The sequence below is a fragment of the Uranotaenia lowii genome, chromosome 3 (assembly GCF_029784155.1).
Source record: "Uranotaenia lowii strain MFRU-FL chromosome 3, ASM2978415v1, whole genome shotgun sequence".
NCBI classification, from domain to species: domain Eukaryota; kingdom Metazoa; phylum Arthropoda; class Insecta; order Diptera; family Culicidae; genus Uranotaenia; species Uranotaenia lowii.
In genome coordinates this window covers 145765833-145783019 of record NC_073693.1, presented here as the reverse complement: position 1 = coordinate 145783019, position 17187 = coordinate 145765833, and the positions used below count along the sequence as shown (strand labels likewise).

General features: G+C 32.9%; 1 protein-coding gene and 1 long non-coding RNA gene across 4 annotated transcripts in view; both read right to left on the bottom strand.

Annotated features, from left to right (window-relative positions):
• Window positions 1–17187, bottom strand: part of LOC129751445 (uncharacterized) — a 561460-nt gene that overhangs the window by 437193 nt on the left and 107080 nt on the right. The gene's annotated exons all lie outside the window — the stretch shown is intronic.
• Window positions 8141–9306, bottom strand: LOC129751446 (uncharacterized). Its single transcript, XR_008738712.1, has 3 exons — window positions 9209–9306; window positions 8907–9150; window positions 8141–8632 (listed from the first exon to the last, which is right to left on the bottom strand). It is a non-coding gene; the product is annotated as an uncharacterized LOC129751446 (long non-coding RNA).

The window sequence follows — 17187 nt, the reverse complement described above, 5'->3', positions numbered from 1 at the left end:
TACTGCCTAAGCAAGAATGTCCCATGTGACTTTTGGGTCATTTTCACTTTATTTACTGGAAACGGTCTCTTTTAGTGTTAACTTTCGAATAAAAACACAAAAAAGTATACTTTGTTCTGAACTTATACGAAATTTTCATCAAGGTGGTTGTCTCTATGTTGATAGTTCTACGCAAGAATGTCGCACTAGAGAAAATTCTATGAAAAATGCAAATTTTATCAAAAAATTGTCTTAAGATGAGTTCAAACTGTTGAATTTAATGATATTCACTGAAAAGAACACTAAAATAGAGGGCAGAAGAGCAGCGAGAAGCCTTGAGTGTTTTATTCAGAGAAATTTTTACCAAACACTTTTCGGTAGGCACTACTTACAAGATCCATACTCAACTATACATTTTTATAAACAATGAGGAACGTATTTCTCAAATTACGGTTTAGCATGAGTTTTTGGGAAAAAAATTAACTACGCAAGCTTTTAAAATGATAGAAAAATTGTAGCCGTGTGACAGTTTTTCGTAGAACTAGCATCGGCATGCGTTCTGATTCTACGCAAAAGTGTTACACGGAGCATTTTTGGCTCTAATTTGATGTTATTTTGTAGGAAATTAAATTTTTTTGGCAGAAAACATTGTAAAATGATTAACTTGAACTGTTCACTACGAAAAAACTGTCGGTGAATTTTTAGTTTGAGAGAAAAATTGGAAATATAGCTGATATTTCAATCGCGTTTTTCTCGTTTGCACGTTTTTCCACATGGGACAATCTTGCTTAGAACGGCAGTATAGCCCTTCAAAAGGCGATGGAAGTTTTTGAGAAACTTTCACGTAAAATGGGTTTTGAAAAACCTTTACATAGCCAAATGTGAATTTTAAAATCATGTTTTCAAGGTAGTATGAGACTTTTGGTTGTTTGGATTGTCATCAGTGTGGTCCATTCTTTTTCCACTAGGTAGTCCTTGAAATACTTAAAAGTCCCTTAATGATTGAACATATATTTTGAGTAGTTTTTAGATTTCATTTCTTACAAAATTAAAAATTTAACATGAAATTTTAAAACAATAGTTGAACTTTTAAGCTGTTAACATGCAAATCAACGAAAAAATAGCCAATGAAAAAAAATGACAGATTTCGCGCCAACTCGCGCCAGCATGACCCTCTCAGAATTGAATGAAACTTTGTGTGTGTATTGTCCTCACGTAGTTAAGGCACTTGATAAACTTAGTTTTCCCAAAAAAAATCTAGACTAACATTTTAAAAAGGCAAAACATTATTGGCAAATTTTTTATGAAAATTTTTTGCTCTAAAACTACAACTTCTACACCAATGAAAGTAACGAAAATTATTGACGGATAGATTAGATTAGGAAGCATGAAAGGTGTTGAAAATGAGCCAAGAGCGTGTTTGAGAAAATTTCTAGCCGTACAAGACCTTTTGTCCCACATCGTATCATTGCCTAAAAGAAGCAAAGTTAAAAAATATTTTAAAATCCTACACTGCAAAAAATAAATTAAAATAACCAAAACTCAATTTCCCAAAAACGCCATCTCACATTGAATATTTTTTCTAAGACGAGTGGCAACAATGCCTACAAGTCGGCCATACATTGAAATTTTGTGCATAGGGAAAAGGGGAAAAAAGTTTTTCTTACAAAGTCAAAAAAAAAATTCATCTTTAGTAAGCATTTTCCCAGAGTAGGATTTCCACTTACTTTGTCCACCAATCATAACAATTGAAACTTTCATTTCTTTGAAATCAGTACAATTAATTCAACGAAGCGAGTTTTAAGCTAATGGTAGAAAATCTACACAAGAAAATTAAATAACATGATCTTCAAAAAAACATGAACAACTATATGTCAGAAAAACTTTTTTCCCGTAAATATGAACAGGTTGTAATGTATGGACGACTTTAAAACCTAATTATCACCCGAATAAAGAAAAATTCATCAATTTCTGAGATGGCGTTTTTTTCTCATTTTTCTCATTGAAGGATATAAAAAAAATTTAATTTTTTTTTTAAAAATTCAGTCTTTTTTTCATGAGCCACATTTGAGTAAAAATTCTTATTTTCGAGCTTAAAATTTTTATAATATATTCGCCTTAAAAGTTTAGCCTTTTTCAAATGTTAGTCTAGATATTTTTTGGAAAACAAAGTTTGCCAATTTGCTTTACTAGATAAGATCTATATGCCCACAAAGTTTGTTTGAATTCTGAGAGGGTCATGCCAACCTCGTGTCGATTTGTCGTGAAATACGTCTAATTTAAAACGATGATTAACATGACAAAAACTTCAGAAATGCCAAAAAATAGTAAAAATCAGGTCACCAGATTGCAAAAAAAAATGATGAAATTAAAAAAAAAAAATAATGAGAGAATTTACAAATACGATAGCAAGAACGAAAATGACAGAAAGGAAAACAATACATTTTTTTCTATTTATGCGATATTTCGGTGATTTTTCCATTTTTTCTGGACTCAGTAGAATTCATACAAATTTTTATTTTTTAATCTTTCACTTTGATGTTATCAAGTTTTTTATGCATCACTCTAGCGGAACGCTAATAGAAAACCTTAAACCCAACATTAAGCCTGTACTCCAATCATGTGCTTCACATATTTCAACTACATTGGCATAAAATGTGAACGCCAGCGGCGATGATTCGATTTGAGATAGCCGGTATTAACCTTCCAGCGCAACCGTATTGCGTATGACTGAAGGGAACGAAATGAAAACGTTTTCATGCCCCTTCGTATCCCATAAAAAGATAAAAGAGGATGGAAACAATAAATTTATGAATTGAATGAATGTTTTTTTTTTGTAATGAGCCGTGCAGAAAGACTGTAAAAATTAACCCTCGTTCTCCATCTGCCTCAGTTGGAACACTGGTTAAGCTGTCGGATGAGCAAGATGAAGGTAGAAAATTGATGTGAGTTCGTTTCTCACTGGCTGCAATTTTTTTTGATGTTTTTGATATTTCGCTTGAATGTTTGTATGTCCTATGATCGACTCTTTATGCCAATGATGGGAAATGAAACATATTATTATTGGCGCAATGCACCTTTTAGCGTGTTTTCGGCACATAGTTAGCTCCAATCGGCATCGAAATTTTGCAATCTCTTCTTTGAGTGTAGTGAAAAATGATGTCTTAGATGCCTCATGCTCATTTTAAGCCTCGTTTACACTTCCCGTGAAAATGAACGTGAAATAATCTTATTTTGTCAATAACTCAAAAACGCGTCCCAACTAGTGTTTGTAACACAGAGGAACTGATGAGGAATCGTTGAAAGATACAAATCCAACAGGCCTTGTTGTTCATAACCTTCTAGAACTGTTTTAATTCCGATTAATCCGGTTTTCACCGCGGAATTTTCACCATGGCGGGGGAATCGGAATCGAAAAACAGTTCTAAGAGGATTTAAACAACAAGACCAGTTTTACTTTCCCCTTCCTACCATTCCCCATGGATTCTTCCATGTTACAAAATCCAGTTGAGTTGCGTTATTTAGTTATTGACGAAATAAGATTTTTCACCGCGAAGGAGTCTAAGTCAGGAAAGAGCTTAATTTGACATTCTGTAACCAAACATGGGCTAGACCAAATTTTACAAATTAAGTTTCTTGAGTTACGGAATAAGGTCTGATTTTTTGGTCCAAAAAAAAAAATTAAAGTAGATTTTTGAAAGTTTCATGCAGTCTAAGTCTCTCGTTTTTAAAAATATGTTCAACATATTTTTTTATTTGATTTTTTTTAATTTTGAATATGTTTTTCAATAAGGCCAGAACAAATTTCGAATCCTTCTTTTGTCACTCGGAGTTGGAACATCGCGAGGGGGAGGCAATAAAAAATAATGCGAAAAATTGGAGTAAAATGCACGAAATCTCGTATGCAATAAAATTGCATATTATATCATTACACAAAACCTACAAATCAAGTAATTTTTATCAAAAAATTCTATTAAATTAAGAATACAAAAGGTGAAATAACTCTTATCTTCCATAAGAGAGAAGGGTCAAAGAATGAATTGATATTTTTTCCAACCTAACTTTCTTTTTTTTAATTTCATAATAGTTAAATTCTTAAAAATTACCTTTCAGAGCTTTGAACTAAAACTCTTGTTTATTTTTGAAACACTTAGCCTTTTTAAATTTTATCGTATTCCGAAAATAAATTTTCCATAAGGGGGTGATGTGCAAGTTATCTCTGCTAAATTCAGTAACAGACCAAAATGAAACATTTTCTAGGCCCAGAGTTCTTTACCCTTTAAATTCTCCGAATTTGTGAATATTTAATCAAATTTTACCAAAAGTTCCTTGAATAAGCCCTCCAAATTCCTCGTACCAATCCCTCGAGTGGTCACCAAACCGACTGGACAATCAACTTTCCTAGCCATGCAATCGTCTCAAAATAGAAGTGGTTAAATCAGTAGCCAAAAGTAGAAACGAAAAGTCTACCCAAGAAAGCAAAAGCAAAAGTAAAAAAAAAAACAACAACCACGTTGTTGTTGGAAGGCGCCACCCAAAACGTAAATAAAAGAAAAACGAAAAATGCGCCCGTTGAAAATGCTAGAGAGCAGCAAATTCATGAATAATTCATTCGGGCGCGCAAAGGAATTGGTTCGTTCTCGCTTTCGATTTCTATGAAACGATTGCCGCAGACCGACCAACCAAGCGGGCATAAGAGGGAGGTGTCCCTCCGAAAAATCTGCTAGAAAAGCTCTGGTTGGAGCTTTGGGCACAGTGACGGAATTTTGGGATTTAATTAAATCTTTTTTCCAAATGCTTATGCTTATGCTTATGCTTATGATACATACACAGCCAGATCTTGTCAGCATCCCGGTGAGTAGTAAAAGTACATTTACTACTCATCTTAACTAGGCCGGGCCCACTGTGCAGTATTGGACGCAGAGACAACTGGAACACAGGGAGGAAGAAACGTGGACAACAGTACCATACGTTTCGAAGGCTACTTTTAACTAAGATTTTAACGTTGGAAGCACATATGCTAAATTTTCTGTGCTCCTTGATGATGGACCGTGAGGATTCGTCCTTCTGTGGATGGAAATGATTTTTTTTTTTTTGCACCGATATCCAAAACCCCATGGTATAAGTAATATTTTCATCCGAATTTCCTATGATTTTTATTATTTTAAATTACGATTATTATTTATTATATTAACGTGCATAGTAATAGTGAAAAATTAGAGTTTCGGATATCGATGCACTATCATTTCTGGTCTTTGACCTTGGATATAGCGCCTTTGCTCGCTCTTGAAAAGAAACATTAGAAGATAAAAAAACATAATTAGTGTTTCCAAATCCCCTTCCCCCAGGAAAACTTGTTCCAAAATATTTCAATGCCCACCAATCCCCTTGAATAGAGTTAAGATATTTTGTTTTACATGAATCACTTGAAAAAATACTGTTTTGATTAAAATGTAATGAAATTAAAGGATACTTATCTTTAAGCCATCATGAGGCTTCAGCAGTTTTTAGTAGATCCACATCACTTAGCAAAAATCTGCATGTTCTTCAGTTAGGTATCAATTTATTACCTATCGCAGCAATCTAGTATTTAATACCAGCCTGCCACCCACGCACGTGCGCGAAAACGGAAAAAAATTTGCCACGATTGACCATAAGCAATCTTCAAAGTTCGCCAGTGCAAGAATTTTTATTTGAACTACTTTTAACTAATCTTATAACTTTAGATCAGTTTCATCAAACAACATCAAACTAGTGCAGAGATATGATCGCACGCCCTGAAACGTGTTAGACCAGAGAGCTAACCACTAGACCACCAGTGAACGCTTTAATTAAATCTTTTTTCCAAATTTATCAAAACATGTACGATTCCAGAAATTGAAAGCAATAATAAACTTGAAAAATCCATCAACTTATCATCAAACTAAACAAAACATAAAACTATAATAGCTTTTAATTTACAGATTGACCCACTGTTCTCAGCTTGCCGGCAGCCGAGATTCAAATTTCATTTGAAATATCGACCCCCATATTTTAGTCGCAAAATGGAAACCGTGTGCTTTGCAGCAACAGCAGAGTGAGCAACGGACAGATCGATTCGGGGCCGGTATTTTGCGAATTGATAGCGCCAAATTGAAACAAGATTACCAGTCCGATACTGACCTGCTCCGGCTTTCGTGTTATGTCACCACCATCAGTATCCAATGGCGGTAGAATGAAAGTGAAAGAAAGAAAAATTTATTCAATCTGTTTTTTGATTGTCAAAACATTAATGTGAGTCACCGTATGTTGCGTTTAATTTTTCGAATTGCTTTCAATCGTGTGTCACTTTGACCGACAACGTGCCTCATCGTTTGTCGTCGAGCTGGTTAGCCCGGGGAAATTTTCTTACGGTAGGTACCCGCATTCAAATACCCAGTTGCAGAAAACCGTTCATTGGATTTTGATGCTAATTTAGCGCTCTTTTTAGCTGTTAGTATCGGTGCAACATGTTTTGCTTCGTATTTGATTGCAATTGCCTTCAGGAGGTGGCACGTTGAGTTCTGTTTGAGCAGAGGAATCCACTAAATATGAATGATGTTTGAACCAACTGAACTGATTAAAAAAAAGGGAATTTTAAAATGATAAAATTCTCAGATTGTTGCAGATTTTCGAACTTTAAATTTAGCTTGAAATAACAACAAACCCAAAAATTCAAAAGTTGCTACTTGTAATCATTTTTGAAAATTTTCATAGTTTAATTAAAAATTCATGATCGATTTAAAAAAGATGATTCTAAAAATAAAATGAAGTGAAACCTTTTTGGCTTTCTTACAGAAAGGCATAGGGAACGGTCAGTTGGGGATATCATTAATTAAGGGTCCAAGACCCCACTTTATAGGTACCAATCGATTCAGCTCGACGAGTTACGATGATGTCCGGGAATTTGTATGTTCCATAAAAACGTTCTTAACACATTAACTCCTATTCTAGGTTTCACGATTTTGATGAATTTAGTATCAAAAAATTGGATTTTTTTTCTTGTAGGACCTATCTCAAAACCAAAAAAAAACAAAATTGTTTAAAATTTTTCTATTCCATAGAACATATCATGCTTACGTTGGCTCCAAAAAAGGTAGCCATTTGCTCAGCAGCAGTAGCCAGCAATCGCTAAATTAATTACAAAGGCGATCAAAAATTTGACAAAAATTTCAAAAAACAGCAGAGAATCGATCCCACGCCATCTAGCATGAGAGTTTAGGAGGTTAACCCCTTGACCACTAGTGAGCGTCGAGATATGTGGCTCTCAAACTTTAACAGTTTGAATTATTTGGATTATAAATGAACTCGTTGAATATAAGTTCGTTTATCCTCCAAAAAACGTACTGGGCACCTTTTTTTTATATTTAGGGTTAGTTGCCCTACTTTCGACCTATTAAGCGATGCGTTTTAATGTTCGATATATTTTCAATCGAAAAACTAAAGTTTTTTTTGTTCTTGTTCTTTTCTAGAACAGTTCCTAATCTCCTCTTTCGAATCAAACTCTTCTTTTGACCTGTAGAGGCGTATTTTTTTAGAAAAACGCAAAATTTTGATGAATGTAAAATTCCTAGTTTGGACCCATAGTTCTAGTATTAGTTCTAGGACTGATATCCTGTATTAGACCTATGCCCAAAGGGGGAAAGGGATTGGTTTTTATTAAATATGTAATGTAAAATGAAAAATTTACTTTTTACAGAATGACAAAATATATATAATAATATGAACTGTCTTCGGATGTGAAGCGTTGAGATGACGGAAATTCATTTGGTTAGTTTCTAATATTTTTTGTTGTGTTTTTTAGTACTTATTTCAAATGTACATAGAATAATAAGTTACAATGGTTATTATTCATTTCAAACAGTTTATATAACAAAACTACTTTTTGTAAGGATAAATGGGTAATGTAATTTATCCTTTTTTTCATGTTGGGGAGAGAACCCACTGCGACCAATTAGTTGACCTATTGTGGTAGTACCCTGCGTTATTATTTTTACTTTGCTAATACTACTTGACACCCCTGCACTTTTGGTTGAAGTTGCAGTTGTTTACCGGTAGTACTACAAAAAAATGTTTCTAGGTAAGATCTCCAAGTTCCCTTGAAAAGATCCATCCATCATTAAGGCTCACAATTCCACGGTAAACCCGGCTAGCATGACCGCAATCCAATCTCATGACCGTTGGCTTAGAAGACAAGGACGCCAGTCTCTTGGCCACGATCAGCTGGCAATTTAACCTTTAGAAAACTTATAAGTTTCTAGGATTTATACTTTTCTTCCATTCTATTTTTCAATTTTTTTTTTGTTTCAGATGTATTAAGAATTTCCTCTTTTTTCACAAAATGTATCATGATATACAAAAAAAACTGTTGAATTTCTTCATTTGTAATTCTATAATATTACACCCGCAGCCTGAAAACCCAAGAACAAACGGTTGTTTGGGTTTTTCATCTCTTGTTTCCTCATCAAAGTTTCGCCAGAGTATGGAACAATACCATAATACATTCTCAATCCAATTGCATTAGGCTTTTAGAATCTTCTGCATAGTTTAGATTCGCTTTCAACGGCGCTGGTTGGAGTGACTGATTCGTAATGCTCGCTGTATATCAGAAGCCTTTTTTCATTTCATTTTCGATCTGAAAAGTTAAGGAGGACAATGTTAAAATTAATTTCAAACAACACCATAAACATAAAAAAAATCAAAATGACTAAAGTTTTGAGTAAATTATTGTTCTAAGTCATTATTTAAATTCCTTTCTTGCTTACATTTCTAATATTGGTAAAGTTCCAGAACTGTAAGCAAGAAAAGGATTTGAATCATGATTAAAAACAATAATTAGCTTAAAACTCTATTTCCTACGGTTGATTTGATTCAACGCACTTTAGTTCCTAAGAATTTGAATCACCTACCTGTAATGTTGTCAGTAAAAGATCCTTTTCTATCGCCCTCCAGTGAAACAACTTCTGGCCTTCTTCCATACACAACATTGTTTACGCTTCCTCTGTCGGATTGTGTTTTATTTCCGTTTATATGACACACTAAAGCAGACTGGCCATTACCAATTCGTACCTTAAATCGTTTTAGTTTTCTGGATGTTCCGGTAGATGTAGATCGCCGAATTCGTCGGAATCCAGTTGTTCAGCCATTGTACGACTGAAATCACGTAGATTAGATTAAATTTGTGAACTCACTTTTATAAAACAAAACTAACCTTTTTCGACACCTGAAAAATCTTCGGGAATCTTCCGAAAGTTTGTTTTCACGGTTTTCACTCGGCAAACGTTTGTTTTTATTCAGGCTTGTCATTTCTAAATGGGTTATCCCAAAAATATCCGCAAGAATTTGGTTTGGTAGTTTCAAGTTCGTATTGTCAAGAAAGGATTATTACTGTACAGAGCATAAAAAAACAAAATTTAGAAAAAAACATATCGCTATTCTCGACCTTTCGAAAAAAATATCTCTGTTAACCTCGGAGAATCTACACGGTGACAAATTTAAACTCAAAATTGAGTTTGACGTTTCAGAAAAAGTTTGACTCTTTGAAAATTGATTACATTTTTGTTTGTGCCGACTTCATGTTTCATAAATACTAAAATTATAATGAACTTAAACTGACTTACTGATTTTTCTCCCTGATAGTTGCGAAAATTCTTCCAATTCATTTGAGAAAACGAAAAGCTTAGTTATATATGCTTTGTCGAACTTTGTTTTGGGAACATCTGATATCATTTTCAATATAAATTGCCCGTTAAAACTCAAATTTGAGGTCCGTCACTGATCTAAGATTTCAAGCTCTAGTTGATCAATGTTGTGTTCGAACATGAGACCGTGTATGATACCTATATATATTTGTTGGTTATGTTTGGTCTATGTTTGGAACAAGATTGAAAATTATTTCTGAACAGAGTGCCTATTTGGACCGTTTTTAATTTGTTATTTTCTCGCGATTGTACCGTGTAAAGTGTAGGTTTTGTGGAATAATTAGGTAATATAAAACACTATCTTCAAAATAAATAAAAATTTAAGAAAAAATATGACATTGTTTAGCTAAAAAAGGCATACTTGCTTATGCAAACAGGTTGCTTTGAATGACACTTCTTTATTAGCGCTGTATATTCTGTCGTGAAAAAGTATTGAAAATTGAAAACCTTCGAAACTTTTTTTTAATACACTTTTTTAAGAAGTTATTGATGTAAAAAGATGCAGAAAAGTCTGGATTTTGATGTCCGTGGAACATTTGCTTTAAATTATGCGAGTTGATAAGATTATTTAAAATTTTCTTTTGAATAGGACCAAAGTGGGGTATAGGTCCAAGGTAGGACAACTAACCCTAGTTTAGTAATTTTTGCTATCGATTTTCTTTAATCATAATCTTTTTTATAGATTAACTAGCAGACCCGGTAAACTTCGTCTTACCATGTTTAACTTGGCGTCTCACTTTCGTGAACATGTCCTAGGTTTTTTTTACATATCCTTCTTTTCCTTTTACTCGAATTGTCACGCTTCATTCTATTGGAATCAAACCTAAAAAAATTAACTCAATTCTACGGGTCTTTACATAGATTATCAAAACATTATCTTCAATCAATCTTACATGCATCTTACAGGAAAACTTGTCATCTAATTTTCTTTGATTCGGATGCTTTAAATATTGCCGAATGGTGTCAGGTATCAGCTTCCCGTTGAAAATTTGAGTTTTTCAGCACTAAACGTGACGATCAAACTTGGCAAGCCTCATGCAGCATGCTTAAAAAATCCATTCTTTGTAGCTTGTTCCATAAAAAACTTTATGTTGATAATATCTATGTTTCATTTATTGCATACCATTTAGTTGATTTACTCCGCTTTGCTCGAGTTCACATTAAGGTTAAAATCGGAATCAAAAGTTTCTCATTAATTAGAATTTATTGCTTATGAAACTTTATGGAAAAAGAATTTTGGGGACCATTTTAGGAGTATTTGCTCAATATTCTGCGTAACGCAGTACATTCAGCTCCCGAGTTTCTTCGGATGGTATATTTTTTAGAACTGAAGAAATAAAAAAAACATTGAAGATTTTTTACTAACCATTTTCAAGCAGCTTTTGTTCACTATTTTCACCCTTGGAAGCAGTGGTGATTAAATAATATCCATATTTTCATCAAAACCATGTCAAAAAACAGTTCACCGTTTTATTATTTTTTTCAGCAAAAAAATGCTAATTAGATTCTTTTGAACATTTACCCAATAAATAAAAAAAAACGATCGGTTTTGAAAGGAGGAATATATATATTAAGATTTGTTTATATTCAACCGAATTACAGCAATATCATTTGCATTTTTATTCTAATGGACATATCTGCCAATTTAAACCACTGTTTTTTGTAAGATTCTAACTGAAGCATTGAGGTTTTTATAAATTAAATAAATCGAAAAGAGCTAATCTGTTAAGGCTACAATGATTCCATGAGTTCATTCGTTTTTTCTGGAAGTTTTCATGTAAATATACCTCGAAACCTTTAAAAACATATAATTGTCTTTCGGCTATCATCACAGTTCAACTTTCATATTCTTTCAAAAAGAAATATCTAAGTAAAGGTACATTTGTCCCATTTACCGATGCAAGGGAATACACATTGCTCTTTTTCAGATGCGTCAGTGAAAAGACTTTAAAATAAATTTAATACTTTTTCCTGTTTGTCTTTTTTATCAACTTTCATTGATATACCTGCAGTTTTTCCAGAAAAAAAAATGCTTGGTACTTCAATTTTACTGAACTCTGAATAACCATAAGACTTTCATTTACAAAGACATTTAATAATTTTGGGCGCGTTGCCAGTTGTTTCACCGTGTGAAATGTCAGGAGTTAATATCATTTTCGGCACTTTCAGGTCATAATAAAAACTTATCAAAAAAATTCTGCTTCTGCTATCAAAAAAAATAATGCTTCTGGAATATCAATCACAGAAAAACTTTTCAACAAAAAAGCGGATCTCAAGTCTCTTCTATGTAGCCAAAATATGTTAAACATAAACACACTTTCATGTTAAGTACGTACTTGAATTCTGTGTAAACAAACAGTGAACCTGTAAGCAGTTTTTCGGTGAATGATTTAGAAAAAAAAGTTGAGTTTATTTAGTCAGATTTTTTAATTGGGCTTAACGATTTATAGATGAAGAAATAATGTGAATATGTATACATGAATAATGTATGCATTTTTTGTAAATGTTTAATGTTTGCACTTGCTCTAGTGTATCTTTTAACTGAAAATTCTTTCATTTTTATTGATAACTTTCACTTATGCTTGCAAAAAATCGAAAAGTTCTTTGCATTAGGCCTTAAAATTAACATCAATCCTATATAATCCTTTTAAAAGGACAGGCTCTTGTTCAGTTCATGTGTCTGTTCATCTTCAATGGATTTTGTTGTTGTTCTGAAAATTTAAAGGCACCCGAAACATCTTCAGTCATGCACATTTGTACATGTTCGAAAAATGTTTCTAGGGGAATTGGATTATAAAATTGTATGTTAATCTCCCACTTTCTTTATTTCAAATGTCAGCAAAAAGTCATACCATAATTTTATATGCATCAGTACTAATTTAATATTTTTCAGACAACAATTTCAACAAAACAGTTTTATTTTTTTTAAATCGTTTAAATGATATTGATTTGATCGGCAAAATATCAATCTAAGTGTCATTCATTACTGTGTGCTGTACAAATGATCTAGGAATCAAAAAGAAAAAAACACATCTGGGATTCATATCGCTACCACATGCATTGATATTATGCTTGGTTTAGAAATGCGCGCCCAAATATTTCAACTAATCAGTATGCTATGCCCTGGTTACCATCATCCCTCGACGTTTGCTTACGACGCCTTGGACGACCATAGAGACGAAAAACAAACTGCCCGGCGCCCAAAGGAAAAAAAATCTTGAGAAAATTGAAGGCCATGACTTTAATTTCATTCAAAAAACTACAAATTTAATTATTACGGACAATTGATGCGACTTTCTGTTATTTTTATTCGATATAAACCGATTCGCATGCCTACAGAATATTCTAAAAATAATTTCATTTGAATCGTTTGGGTCATTTCGGAGGAGTAGTACTACAAACACCGTTACAAGAGAATTTTATATAATAGATAATAAATAATTCAGAAATAAGGAATCCATTATTGTGTCATTTATTTCCAAAGATAATTGACACTCTGTAAGAAAGCCTCCAATCCACTGATAAGTGTATTAAATCGGGTTTTTTAACTTTCAAAAGCATGTTTTGAAGTTTCAAATTTTAAAGCTCTGAATATTTTTACAGCCAATTTAAATATTCGGTTCTGACAAGGACAAAAGATAGAAACTGTGTTTTCTTATTAAAATTTAAAGAAGATTTTGATTTCTGAAAATAAAAATTCAGAATTAAAAAACAAAGACAAACTTATTTTAAGATATCTAAAAAATCAAATAGTTTACTAAGATATGCGGCAAATCCTATCTTATATTTATCTTATATATAAAAATGGAGGCGATTTCTTTGTAACACCATCACGAATAAATGAACGATCGAAATTAAGTGAAATTTGGTGTCCGAGGGTTTTTCGGGTCAGAACTGGTTTGTATGTATAATAGATTCAAAAATATCACTTTTTATAGAAGGGGGGCCTCTCATATAAAATCAACTTAAAATGGGACACAAGTCGAAAAAATTTGTTGCTTTTTTTCATTTAAATTGATTCACGAGAACGAAGAAGTTGAGAACGTGTAGATGACCTTAAAAATTATAACGATTTTTAGTTTAAACGTTAAACCAAGTTTACCGGGTCAGCTAGTATGTATATAAAAATGTAGGTGTTTTCTTTGTAACACCATCACTAAGGTTGCCAGAATTTTTTCAGTACTCATCCGGGCCGGACAAATCCGGGCAATTTTTTTATAAAAACCTTGCAAAATCCGGGCATTAGATTTCAAAATTGACGATCGAAATCCGGGCAATATCCGGGAAAATTTGGTCAAAACTAAAAAATTATTCAACAAAGAAAAAGAAAGAAGATACTGAAAAAAAAGTTTTTTCATCAAAGTACATCGACAGATTTTAACTCGTATTAGAGGCTTCCAAAAAACCTTTCATGATTATTTTTTATAAAACTTGCTCTAAAATTTCGTTTTGGAGGTATAAATTATCACTTTTTATAACACTTTTTGTTTTTTTTTTTGTTTTATTTGTCAAATAAAGTGAATAAATCCGGGCAACATCCGGGCATTTTCCAATGAAATCCGGGCAACCGGGCCGGGCCGGGCTGTTCCCAAATTTTGTATGAAATATCCGGGCAAACCCGGATAAAACCGGGCAATCTGGCAACCTTAACCATCACGTATAAATGGACGGTCGAAATGAAGTGAAATTTGGTATCCGAGGGATTTTTTTTCGTTAGAGATATGGTTTGTATAATAGTTTCGAGAATCTTACTTTTCATGGAAGGGGGGCTCCAAAACAAAATCAACTTGACACAACTCGAACAATTTGATGACGATTTTCATTCAAATTGATTCACGAGCACGAAGAAGTTAACGATGTGTAGAAGAAGTTAAACATTTTCCAACAGGAGGGGTATGACAACCATCAATGTTTGAGGCCCAACATTTTTTGGACCCAAAACAAACCTGACTTTTGACTGTCAAGGACCCGAACTAATTCCCATTGTAGATAAGTATGGTTGATAGCACACTATCACAACAATCTTTCTTATTCCTCATTGGTTAAAATTTTGACTTTTTCAATTCTGTACTGCTTTGAGAGGAAAACACCATAAACGTTTCTCCCGATAGATAAAAAATCTTGCTTGCAATCCCCCCATCACCCTTTTTTTCCAAGGATTTATTAAGTAAAAGGTTAAACATATTTTACCGGTCAGCAAATTTATTTTAAAATAAAAAAGAAATACAAAAAATTCAGTGATTTTTTTAAAAGTATAAACCAAATATAAAAATTAAACAGATAAGTCTTTGAGAAGAAATTTTTTCAATAAAATCTTTTTACCATTTCGAAAATTAATTCATAGAAATCCATATAAAACTAAAGAAAACAGCGTTTTGGTGCTTATGATAGTTTGGTACATTTCGGTTTTCCTGAAATTTCCTGAACCGGAATCTTAATGCTGATTTTGTCTGTCTCCTCTAGTTTTGATGATATAGAGCAAATGTGTGCAACCTTTTGAACCAACGGGCAAATTTTAATTCCAATTTTTTTCGGAGGGCCGCACATAAAATAATGCTGTTTAATTATTTTCTGATCTTGAGAACATAAGAAAGTAAATTGTATATGACTAAATTTTTTTGGCAAAAAAAGGGGACCTTATAATAATAGCCTTCAGCATCGTTTGTCTTTTAAGGTTCATCACTAAACCATTGTCAGTTTCTGTGGTTTCTCTTTTAAACGTTGGACCAGTGCTTTTCAAAGTGGTCCCTAGCGCACCCTTGGGGGCGTTGAGAGATTCCAGGGGGGCGGTGAGCTCAATGTTTAAATTTAGGGGGCGTTGGAAGGGCTCAAGGGGGCGGTTAGGTCATAATTCACATTTTCACTAATCACGAAACAACGTAGATTTGGAGTAACATCGAGTAAGTTCGATGAAAAAAATGAAATCACGTTACAAAATTCGACATCAGGTTGAAGACTAAAATATCTATAACTTCACAGAGCTGCAAGCAAATTTCTGTTCCAGTATCTCAATTATTATTTTTAGATATAACTAAAAGATTTTTTTATATTGTCACTGATTTTGTGTACGCTCTACATGTTGATCTTGTTTGGTAAGATTGTGTTTGGTTATACTCAAACAAGAATATTTTTAGATGGCAATGCTTGATAATCTTTAAAATGTTTTGTCTCAAAAAATCAGCAGAACAGAAAAAACCTTCGAAAAAATCTGTATAAAAAGGCGTCATCTGTGATTTAGTGATAGAATTTTTTTTTAAAGAAAACATGCAAGAATTATTTTAGATTTGAGAATTTTTGTTCAAAGTTCTAATTTGTTCATCTCTATTCTTATCTATTCAAAAAATCAATTGTGCCATTTGCCATGGATAAACTTTTAATTTTTTTGGTTACCATTTACACCGCCTGGATTTAGTTATTAGAATCTAATTTTAACTTTAAGACCCGTGAATGCTGCATAACTGTCAACAGGACTCAAATTCAGATATCAAGAAGTAATACTATTCTTACATTATTTAACCGGCTTGACAGTGTTTAACTTGTATTCAATAATGCAATTTAGTCTTCAATACTAATGCACAATACTGGTGAAAAGAAAATTTTGTTTACCAAAATTTTAGATATAGGTTTTGATATCAAACTAATTAATCAGTTTTAGTAAGTGTCCAGAAAACTTTACACAGAATTAAGTGTTTACTGGAAGTTTGAAGCGCTAAATGGGTATTAGTTAAGGTTGCCAAATTGCCCGGTTTTATCCGGGTTTGCCCGGATATTGGATAAAAAATTCGGTCCGATTCGGCCTGGTGGCCTTGATTGTATGAATGCCTAAAATACGATTAAAACCGCTGATAAATTATGATGGAAATTTTTTTTACGTTTTTTTCTTGATTTTTTGTTAAAAAATTCCTGTGTTTCGACAAAATTTGCCTGGATATTACCCGGGTTTTTGGTCGACAATTTTAAATTAAAATGCCCTGTTTTTGCCAGGTTTTTAGAAAAAAATATCCCGAATTTGTCCGGCTCGGGTCCTTGCTGGGAAAATCTGGCAACCTTAGTATAAGTGTATAAAAAGCTAATTTCGAGAAAATACGCTTTTAATTTGTTATGTTTGGTCATTTCCCATATATTTAAAAAAAAATCATTTTTCTTTCGAACAAAATAGTATCTATGTAAATAAAATTTAAAAAATCTGATAAATAATGCAATATTTAGTTTTAAATTTAAGAATCGGTCGACATTATTAAATCAAAATCAACTATTTATAATACCCCTGTCATAAGGTGGCTAGAATTTTTTCAGCACGTATTCGGGCCGGACAAACCGGGCATTTTTTATATAAAAACCTGGCAAAATCCGGGCATTCGACTTCAAATTGACGACCATAAATCCGGGCAATATTCGTGCAAATTCGGTCAAAACTCAGAAATTCCTCAAAAAAAATCAAGAAAAAAAATTTAAAAAATGTAAATTTTTCATCAAGACTAATCGATAG